This window comes from Priapulus caudatus, unplaced genomic scaffold (genome assembly GCF_000485595.1).
Source record: "Priapulus caudatus unplaced genomic scaffold, Priapulus_caudatus-5.0.1 Scaffold5, whole genome shotgun sequence".
Classification (NCBI taxonomy): Eukaryota; Metazoa; Priapulida; class Priapulimorpha; order Priapulimorphida; family Priapulidae; genus Priapulus; species Priapulus caudatus.
This window is the reverse complement of record NW_014577066.1, coordinates 997,751-1,008,441: the sequence shown is the minus strand read 5'-3', so window position 1 is coordinate 1,008,441 and position 10,691 is coordinate 997,751. Positions and strand designations below refer to the sequence as shown.

At 43.3% G+C, this 10,691-nt stretch overlaps 1 protein-coding gene across 1 annotated transcript in view; it reads right to left on the bottom strand.

Moving 5' to 3' along the window:
• The window catches only part of LOC106804672 (gonadotropin-releasing hormone II receptor-like), a 64,994-nt gene that overhangs the window by 52,775 nt on the left and 1,528 nt on the right, over window positions 1–10,691 (bottom strand). The gene's annotated exons all lie outside the window — the stretch shown is intronic.

Sequence of the window (10,691 nt, the reverse complement as noted above, 5' to 3'; positions counted from 1 at the left end):
ACACACACACACACACACACACACACACACACACACACACACACACACACACACGCGCACACACACACACACACACAGTAGCTACGCCTATGAGTATATAATAAAAATGTATTGAATTAAACACCGGTAGTGAGCATGTACTCAGGAATGGGTAGAAATAAAAAATATTGATAACAGTGATATTAGCTAAAATAGTTGACATTTTGTTAAAATTACCCATTTACAAAAGAGAGGAACGAGTCCTGTGTAGCCTTCTATGAAAAATATGGAATCTGTGGTTTCCCGTATATAATATCAGCGAGCCTAGCCTTCTCATCATCCCGATTCCCCGTGTAGATTATTCTTACTGTTGGTCGGCGCTAGTATCGCGCATAAGAACGAAATTTATTTATATATAATTTTGGTGAAATCATACATCTGTAATAAGTATATACTCAGAAGTAGTTCGATATAAAAAAAATCGATTCTACTGACTCACCTCATTAAACACAAGGCGGCAAACCTTTCAAACCTCCTTAAAAGGTGCAATAGATTATATGGTCAGACGTGTCTAGTATATAGAGATCAGTGGTGTCCGTGCGCATGACCACTATCTGATCAAATAATTAATATTTTGTTGACCATTATGCATTTAAAAATAAGTAGAAGGACTTATGTGTGAGTTTCTCTAAAGATTTAATAGCATTGCCTTTTTTGCAACAGGGAGTCAATCGTCTCAACATTCCGATTCCCCGCAACGCTGATTAAAATTTTTTACAATTTGTGTTGCCGTTGGTCGGCGCTACTGTCGCGTGTAAGAAGTAGTGCATGATGCCCAAAGAAGTTATACGTTTTTCATCGGAGCGGTAGCAAACTTAATTTCCCTAGAGGAGCAAAACCACGTGCGGTTAATGTTATGGACAATGGACGGTGGCAGTTCGGCATTGGTTACTGACCATGTATAGCTTCGACGTTGAACTGAGGAGGGGGGGTGCTGACGCCCGGACCACCCCTTTGCTATCTACGCTCCAGATACACCACATGGTATACTTTAAATTAATATCCAGACACACGACTACATTAATACACAGACGAACGCTACTTCTAGAACATACGCGGAGTGAATGAAAACGCGTCTTCCTCTCGGCACATACATCATCGTAGTCAACCCATAACACTTGGAAAGACGTAATGGTAATCGTTACCGTGACTCATTTCAGCTGCTTTTATCTTTCTCTTCGGTTTTTGAATCATGGTTATATGAGCGCTGCTTTATTGCATTGAGGTGACAAACAATTCTCTCGTCTGTTAAATCGAGTTGCCATGCAATTATATTCATCTCTCAGTACTGGGTGAGCGATATAGCGTTAAATGTGAACACGAGCCCCACGAGCATTTTTGATTTGCCCAGTAAACTCAACCGGGTTTTGCTATTTGTTCGGGATTCCTTCGGGGGTGTATATGTGTTTTAGAAATGATAAATCACGTCGGGACATTTTTTATGTCTATCTATTCATCTCTCTATTCTTCAGGTACACGTATGTGTGTGCGCGCGTGCGTATGTTTTTGTTTGTGTGCGTGCCTGTGTGTGTGTGTGTGTGTGTGTGTGTGTGTTCGTGCCTGTGTGCGTGCGTGCGTGCGTGCGTGCGTGCGTGCGTGCGGCGAGCATTCGTGGCTAACACGCAAGCCACGGACACTCGCCGAGATGAACTTTGATGCTTTGCTATTGACGCCTAACATTGGTCGTTTCGCCATCGGCTAAAAATATCCGGGGCGCGCTGCAATCATTATTTTCACATTTATGAGTTTGTGTGGAGTGAGAGAGATGAGTGCGCTTAGAGGAAGACGATTGCCTCTCTAGAATAGGAATAGCCACGATTGGGTTGATAGGAGGTATGTAGCGGATTGTTCTGCGGTTGACTTTATGTTTCGTATAGGATAATGTCAAGTTAATTCAGTTTTCCACGTCGTGATTCGACGAGTGACCATAAAAGCCAACTCTGTTCGCATGAGTTGTTATTTGTGTCCTCGTAAATGTGAACTCAGGGCATTTAGATTGGTTATATAGTAACCAACATATATTTCCTTATTGGCGAGAGCGTAAGCCCTACATGTGAGCCCGTGTGCGTCTGTGCGCGGCGGATGTGTGCGTGCGTGTGCATGTGTGAGTGTGTGTGTGTATTCTCAACTCAACTGGGCTCGTGATGAGTGCGTGCAAGCGCAGTGTGATCCTGCACTTTAGCAGCAGCTAACGCACATGTAAGACCCACGAACATCCATTTCCGCACAAGATGGACAAGGACACGTGTACACGACCCGACCGTGTATACATATTTATCTCCCGCATGTAGTGCAGCGGAGGATATTGTTTTCGTGTTCGTTTAAATGTGGCGGTGTGGCGGTGTGTGTTTGTGTGTGTGTTTGTGTGTGTGTGTGTGTGTGTGTGTGTGTGTGTTGTGTGTGTGTGTGTGTGTGTGTGTGTGTGTGTGTGTGTGTGTGTGTGTGTGTGTGTGTGTGTGTCTGTCCGCTCGATATCTTTGCAACCGTAAAAGGTATAGACACTTCAAACTTGGTCCACATGTGCATCTTATGGGGCGCTGGAATCCTCTTGATTCTGAGTGACCTTGACCTTATTATCATATAATAATTAAGTATATTGTCATTAGGTATATTTCCAACGCTGGGTCATAGCGGAATGACCGTACCATTGCTAACGCGGGGCGGGGGTTCCATGCAGGCCGTATTTCCAAGCGTGTTGTGTGTGGCAGAGTGTGTTCACTGCGCTGTAGAAAAAGCCAGTTCGTAGTTAGGCATTTAGCATGCACATCGCACATTTGCAGGTTTCATACAAATATACACGTACACAATTTCCCCACTTTTATTGTTTTACTTGCTTGTATAATGTATTTAGAGATCTAACATTCCTCCTAATTGTTCATGTAGTTAATGTGCCTTAAACATAAATCAATATATCTGCTTTGCAAGTTACCTGTATGTCTGCGTGTGCATTTCTGTTCTATTAGAATTAACAAATCCAGGGAACAAAAAGACATCCATAAATAAATGACATCCCTCCACAATGAATATCATACATACATGCACGTAAACATCCAAAAACAAAAAGCACAGGCAGATCGGTTCGGTACAAAAAACAAACCAAGGTCAACGTCATCTATTACAAGTAGCAACCTCAGTCTACAAAATATCACAGGTGTAGTGATCGCGTATGCGGAGGATTCGCACTCCCCGAGTGCCTTCTTTCTAGACGTGATGCGGCCATGATGCCGAAGCGAGCCGAGGATTGACACTTTGTGTCCTCCAATCACAGCCTACGCCGCACCTCCCTTATAAATTGTTATAGGTGGGAACCCATCACAGTACCAAATCGCCGATCTCAGGAACTAAGGCATTCTGCTAGGCTAGAACGGTTTCCTACGATAGAGTTTGGCACAAAAACGAAAATAACACGACGTTTAGCGCACTGCGCTACGTACTTTTGTTGCATTTTCGCATCTCCGTAATCAGAATAAGCTCCGCCTTTTTCGTTGATGGGCATGAATGGGGCGTCACCGACTTGACCAGTTCCTATACCGACTGTGTTTACTTCTCATAAGTAATGAAATGCCCGGCCGATGCTAGACTGGTACCCGTTCGCCACCTTCACTACGGCAAGTATCCTTCGCTACACTGACGCTGTTAGTGTAGTGTGTGTAACTGTCGACCGGGTACCAATCTAGGCCGATGCCAAACTGCATGCAGTGCACCTTCGTACACTCCGGATACTCATAGATTGAGCCCATGAGCGAGAGCGCCATCTGTCGTGGAGTTTGGGCCGATGCGATGATGCATTTTCTGTGTTTTCTGCGTGATTATTATTTTGCGCAGGCACTCATTTTCGAAATCCTCCAACATTTTTACTTCTTTCATTAAGTCCATGTTTTACTGTTATTTAATAAGAAAGGTAAAACTGTGCATTCGTATAATTTTACTCTTGCTTCTATAGTATTATTTCCATAATTTTGCTCTACTGCCCATGATAATATTTCCCTCATCATGAACCTACATTTTCCAGTTCGGACTCTTATCATATCGTTATAACCTCCTATATCATTAATTAAATCCCCTAGGTATGAATATTTGGTGCATTTTTTGATTACTTGGTTGCCTATTAATATCTCCTTCTCTATCCTTTCTTTGTTGGTGAATTTTATAACCATTGCATTTGTTTTGTTTATATTAAATTCTAATCTTTTTGATTCAGCTAATCTGGAGCATGACTGAGCGATTTTTGTTACTGTTTTATAATCTCCAATTCCTAGAATATCGTCCATATATAATCATTGTCATCGTCTAAAACTACAGACCATCCGCTGACCGCTGTGGAGACGTGCGCCGGGCTTCGAATTTGGCGCACGTCTCCGCTGCGGACAGAGCTTCGACGTAGGGGGAGATAGAAGAGGGAATAGGAGCACGGGTTTTCAGGTAGGTAGAACTACGGGTACAGGAAATAAAACGGGGAAGAAGGAGAAGAACAGGATTTCAGGTCGGTAGAGCCAGGAGCGACTACGAGGGAGACACCTTGGAGGCTACCTAGGTCTACGCGAAGCGGGGACGAACGTGAGAAGAGAAGACGAAGCCGGCGACGCGTTAATTCTTTAATATTAGTTTGTGGTTATAGGATCCGCTGCGTGGTTATACGAATGCAGGGGAATTATTTGTGAGCTAGTAAGAAACAATAAAATTAACTATAACCGTACAGTTAACCAAATATAACTGGGTTCTGTTCCACTGGTACTACCTTTTATTTGCTACGTCATCACCAGGAGCGTACGGATAATTGGTGCGGGTGTAACAATATTTCGGGTTAGGGTTTATACTTGGATGACGGCTAGCTTGTTATTTGAATAAATCGAGTTAGTATATCGGCCTTAGTGCAAGCGCTCTTGCTGTGCGCCACGCTTCGGCATTTTAAACCAGAGAATAGGTGGCTGCTGTTGCTCATCTCTTCAATTTTTCCTTTTCATGTGCACTCATGCAGCGGTATGAGCATGTTCAATAATTACGTACGCATGCAAAAAAACTTTTAACTAAATTTACGGTAGCTTCTCTTTGTCTCTCTCACGCGCGGCTTTCTCCTCCTGTTTTTTGTTCTCTACGCTTAATTATATTATAATCACTCACGCGCCTATACAAAGACGCGTACAACACACACACACACACACTCTCTCTCTCTCTCTCTCTCTCTCTCTCTCTCTCTCTCCTCTCCTTTGCTCTCTATCCTCTTCTCTCTCTCGCTTCTCATCTCCTCTCTCTCTTCTCTTTTCTCCTCTCTCTCTCTATCATCCTCTCTTTCTCTTCTCTCTCCGCTCCTCCCCTCCCCGCCCCTCCTCTCTCTTTCTCTCTCTACGCGCAACTAGACAGAAAGAATAACTTGTTTCCGTACTATTCTCGGTTGCAATGACCGCTCGATGCCCACTAAGTAAAGATGCACGTCCGTCAATTCTTCTTTTTTTCCTCTCAACCCTGAATATATTCGCACGCTCGCGCGGTCGTGCTTCTTTATTGGTGAAGTTCAAATAAACGAATCTCCTCGGTGCGCCAAATGCGCCCTTTTCAATTATTCCTGCCTTTTCCAACTTATTCTCTCAGCGCGATCCTTTGCCGCGGACGGTGTATTGCGCCCGGTAAAAATTGCCCGTTTAGCAACGTGCCTTCCTGATTCGCAGGTATAGTTCCCGTTCCGAGACGAGCCGAGCTTGTTCCTTGACTGAACAAACTAGTAAGGCAAGCGCTGGTGTTAAGTGTGACAGCTCGGATCCGATCCGCACTCTACGTTTTAAGACGCAGTGGGAGCGCCATGGGACGCCAGGGCCGCGTTTTCAAGGACGCGATTTTTCAAGGACGCGTTCCAGGAGCGCATTTCAGGACGCGTTTTCAAGGACGGCGTTTCAAAGGACGCAATGTTCAGGACGCCCGTTTCAAGGAATCGGCCTTTTCCAGGTAACGCCCTGGAGCGGTCGCCATCTTCCACATAATTAGTTCGCCGAACACTCGCTGCGTAAGCGAGGCCCTCTAATAACAGCGCCATCCTGTTCGTCTTTCAATCTTTCTTCCTCTTCCTTTCCCTATTTTGCTCTTCATTTTCTTTTGATCTGTTCTCGGAAGACGTGCGCGACTGAACGACTTCGCCACCTTCACGTGCCTGCGATTGTCCTCCAGCAGCCTGTCGCCGACTGGCGTTGTCCCGGTCCCCGCAGTTTTGTGCAGGTGCGAAATTTCCACTCAGTAATAAACGGCCACGCGCAACACCCAGACGATTTTGTAACCAACGATGAAACGAATTGAAAACCGATGAAAACGGATGAAACGACTGATGGTTGTGGCGGGGGCCTGAATAGCGAGCGTGAAAGAAAAAACCCAAAATACAATGCGTCCCCGAAGCGAACAATCTAAGCGAAGCAATGCGAATTCGAGTCGTGGAAATTTCGTACAACAGCCCACTCGACCGCGCTGTTGTCAATCTTCCCAAAAGGTCACGCGCACAATTCCAACTACAAAGATCGCGCCAAAATAATCGTTCCATAATCAAACAAATGCTGTTGATGTTTGGAATTATCGTTCCGATAAAAATAAAATCGCTACAAATATGACCGGCCCCTGCAATACCCTACATCCGTTTCATCGTTTCCAAGTCGTTTCATTTCGTTTCAGTCGTTTGTTAAAAAATCGTCCTGGTGGTGGAGGTGGCCTTACTCTGCACGTGTGTGTGTGTCGCACGTGTGTGCTGGTTCGCAACGTGGCGTGCAGCATAAGCCGCGTTCACCGGACGGTAGCAAAGGAAATCCGTAATTTAGCGTTCCACACCGACCACCGCAAAATGCGCGATTTCCAAGAAATCACGGTATCTAAACAATCCGGTTATTTCGATGTAAATATCGCGGCTTCCCCCCGACCCCGCGAATAATTTGCCCGTGCTTGAGAATACCTGGATCCTCTTGGCACCGCGCAAAATTTCCCTCGTGTAAAACGTCAAAATAACTCGGGGGCCCGTTGAGAAACCTTCGTAAAAGAGTTACCGATTAATTTTTAAGTAATATATGTTCAGTTAGGTTGATATTTTTAAAGTAGCGGTTGCCAGGAAAAACCCAACTTAAATCTAAACTTAACTGTAAGTAAATAACTTTACGATAACAGGACTGTCCAGTCAGCAAGGGCTTGCTGATTGATGGGAATCGATCACAGTTGAAAAATTCTATAATTCAAATACACCTTTTATTGTATCATCACAAGTAATTTGTATGCATAGTTATGAATGCGCTAATAACCAATAATAAAATAGAATATTTGATGCAAAACTGAACTAAAACGGTCGTGAATTTATTCTGCACCCAAGGTTCTGCCAATCAACAAGAACAAAATTCCTCCAGCACTGTAAGTCAATGTCCGTCAACGAGGACGCAAAGAGTCCCGTGTGGGTCCAAGTGCAAAAAGTATTGTTAAAAACTAAGAGAAAAAATCCAAATAACGGCATTTGTAAAATTGTTTTTTGACAACCTTTTTTTTGCTTCTAGCGATATCAGTAATAATTAATGTTTTTGACTGTGTTTTTTTCCAAAGAAAAAAAACATGATAATTATCAGATTAAGATATAAATATAATATCACTATAATTGTACATTCTGTAGTCCTAAAGTGTGTTATGTTCATCTTAATATTAAAGTTAAAGTGGACCGGGTCTAGGAATCTCTTTTAAGTTTAAGAGAAAAGTTTTCTACGAGAATTTTTAATTCCTCCTTAACTTACTTGAAGTAGTTTCTGGCAACGCTTTACAGACGAAATAACTTAAGTTTATAAGGTTAATGTTAAGGACTAATGTTTTCTTTCTGGCAAACGGGCCCCGAGTTCTGAAAGCGCCCGCGTACTATGTTATGAGACTGGTCCGCGCGCTCGTGGACAGTTCCAGTGTTAAAAAGACGCGAGTGGAACCTGTCCGAGCGCGGACCAGTCTACGTATTTATCTGGCAAGGTGGTGCGCCAATGTTGCATTGTTTTTATTTTCTGGGCAATTGTTCGCTTGATTGTTTTAAAGCCAGTCTCGCAGCGTCGCAAAATGCCGTATTTCTGGAGCCGCGAATCAGCGTGTGAACGCTCGGCCGCGTATTTGTCTCAGATTCGGTATTTCGCAAATACCGTATTTCATAAATACGAGGTCTCGTGTGAACGAGGCTATTGTATTATATATCTACTTACTATGATCAAGCTCAAATCACTCAACACAATGCACTCAAAACAATGCGCTCAAACACAATGCACTTTTTTCTGCATGACGCGGTATGGTACTGTTCTAACTGATTGGAAAACTGTAGGTACCGCAGGTGGGGACAGAAGCACGACACTGCAACGCTTACATGGAGCGTGTTACATAGGCCAACTAGTACTAGGGCCTAGTATTTTTGCCAGTCATGCAACGATTTTTTAAGGCTAGTTTTTCTGATAAAGATTGTCCAGAGGTAAATTTCACTGTAGGATTACATAAAAGATCATTTTCTGCTAAAAATTTGGAATTCCATCTTGCATTCTAGACATCAAAATTACTGCTCAGATGCTCTCAAAATGCACCAATTTTTAAAAATGTTTTTGGGGGAGGTCCCCCAAACCCCTCCTAAGTGGCGGCGTGCCTTGAGCAGCTTTTTAAAACATCAAAAAAATTAAGCAGGAAAAAGTTCCCTTTATTTCTTCCTGGACACCCCCTTTCAAAAATCTTGGATCTGCCCCTGTAATATGAGTGACTTCAATACAGACCTTGGTCAGTCTTTTGTGAGAAATGTTCATGCTAGAGGGATACGTGAATTCGCAGCATGCATGGATTCGCGACACTCATATGATTACTCTATACAGAGATACTAGTTCCACCATATATGTGATGATTAGGTTTGTCTGTCGTCCCCAGCTGGCTTATGCACATAATTCATTGTCATCAGTGATCCGCAGGTGATCAGGTGTCAGCTGATAAATAGAACGCCTAACGTAGAACGTACAAGGGCTGAAATTAATGGGATCTAGACAGGACTAACGAATTTACTAATTTCGGCAGTTTCTACGTAATAATGGCTTCTTGGAGCCATAGGTGAGAGTTGGTTACATAGCGAGGATTAGTGCCAGTAGTCTATCCAGAGGATGTGGCTGACTACTGAAACAAGTGCTACCTCTCCTACCACACCCCTAGACCCCATGCATATTAGGTCGCTACAGGTGTGATTTGCTTTATAATTCATGTATATTTTCGAATAAAATTTGCATATGAAGCTACAATGGTATTTGTATGCATCTACGTATTAAAATACATAAATTTTGTCTTCAAAACCATATAATTTGGTTCATAGTATCATGTTATATGTAAATTTATGAAATATCATACCAGAAATGGGGCCATCTTGGAAAATGGCGGCCATCTTAAATTTTTGCATGGCTAACATTTCTTTATGAATAAGCACCCCATGGAGGATATATGTACCAATTTTTGTGCTTGTGTGACAATTTTAACGATTCTCCTAATATTTGTATGTTATAGGCCTATACCTGCCCCACTATAATATATATTTTATCGGTTTATTTTACATTGGAGCGACATATGGCGTATTACGTCTAACGTTATTTCACCCAATATATTTTGTGTAGGCTTATCCTATTATTACGGATACATCGGTGTACGGTATACAACGGAGAGCAGTCCTAAAATCTGTACTGAAAGATGGTGTCCCATCAGACACATGCTACAATCTCCTTTTCCAACAATAATTTATTCTGAAATAAAATATGTTTGAAAGCTCATTAGCTATTCAGAATAACTACGACGATATCTGTAAACGTCAATCTGGCTACACACATCTCGCGCTTTCCTCAATAAAAATCATGGATGAATCTATTTAACATGTCAATAGCTTTTCTGAATAAACACGTCGTGATTAGCATTAATATGGATGGCTACGCATGGCGTGCACGGGAGCTATTAAGCTGAACGAGCAACGATCGCAAATCTCAGAGCGTCGTATGCTGCTACCATAGAACTACTAGAATAGAAGAATACCATAGAAACGAGAAATAGAATACCTCTATTCTAGCTCTATGGCTGCTACCCGTCACCGTGGCACGGTCGATCCCTCGAGAAGCGGAGTCTTAATTTAATTTGCCACCATATTTCTACAAAAAAAACCTAGTTCTTTTCTACACCTAATACGATTTCTGCCCCAACTCCTTGTTGATTCGATTGACGTATCATATCATGCGCGTGCCTGCTTCGTTTGGTCTATTGTAAATGGCATCGCAGCTGCAGATGGCAGCACAAACGGCGATTTCCTGGCATCGTTCAATATCACGCAAGTTTGACGTCAGCGATCGAACGCGCGGCGACCGGAAATCGCAGATATCGGGTATAGAAGACGACCGGAAATCATAGACGTTCAGGATAGAAGACGCGCGGCGGCCGGAAATCGTAGTCGTCTCGGATAGAACACGTGCGGCGACCGGAAATCGTAGTCGTCCAGGATAGAACACGCGCGGCGACCGAGAAGCACAATCACACACGCACACGCACACGCACACGCACACGCACACGCACACGCACACGCACGCACGCGTGCGCGCACACACACACACACACACACACACACACACACACACACACACACACACACTATATATATATATATATAT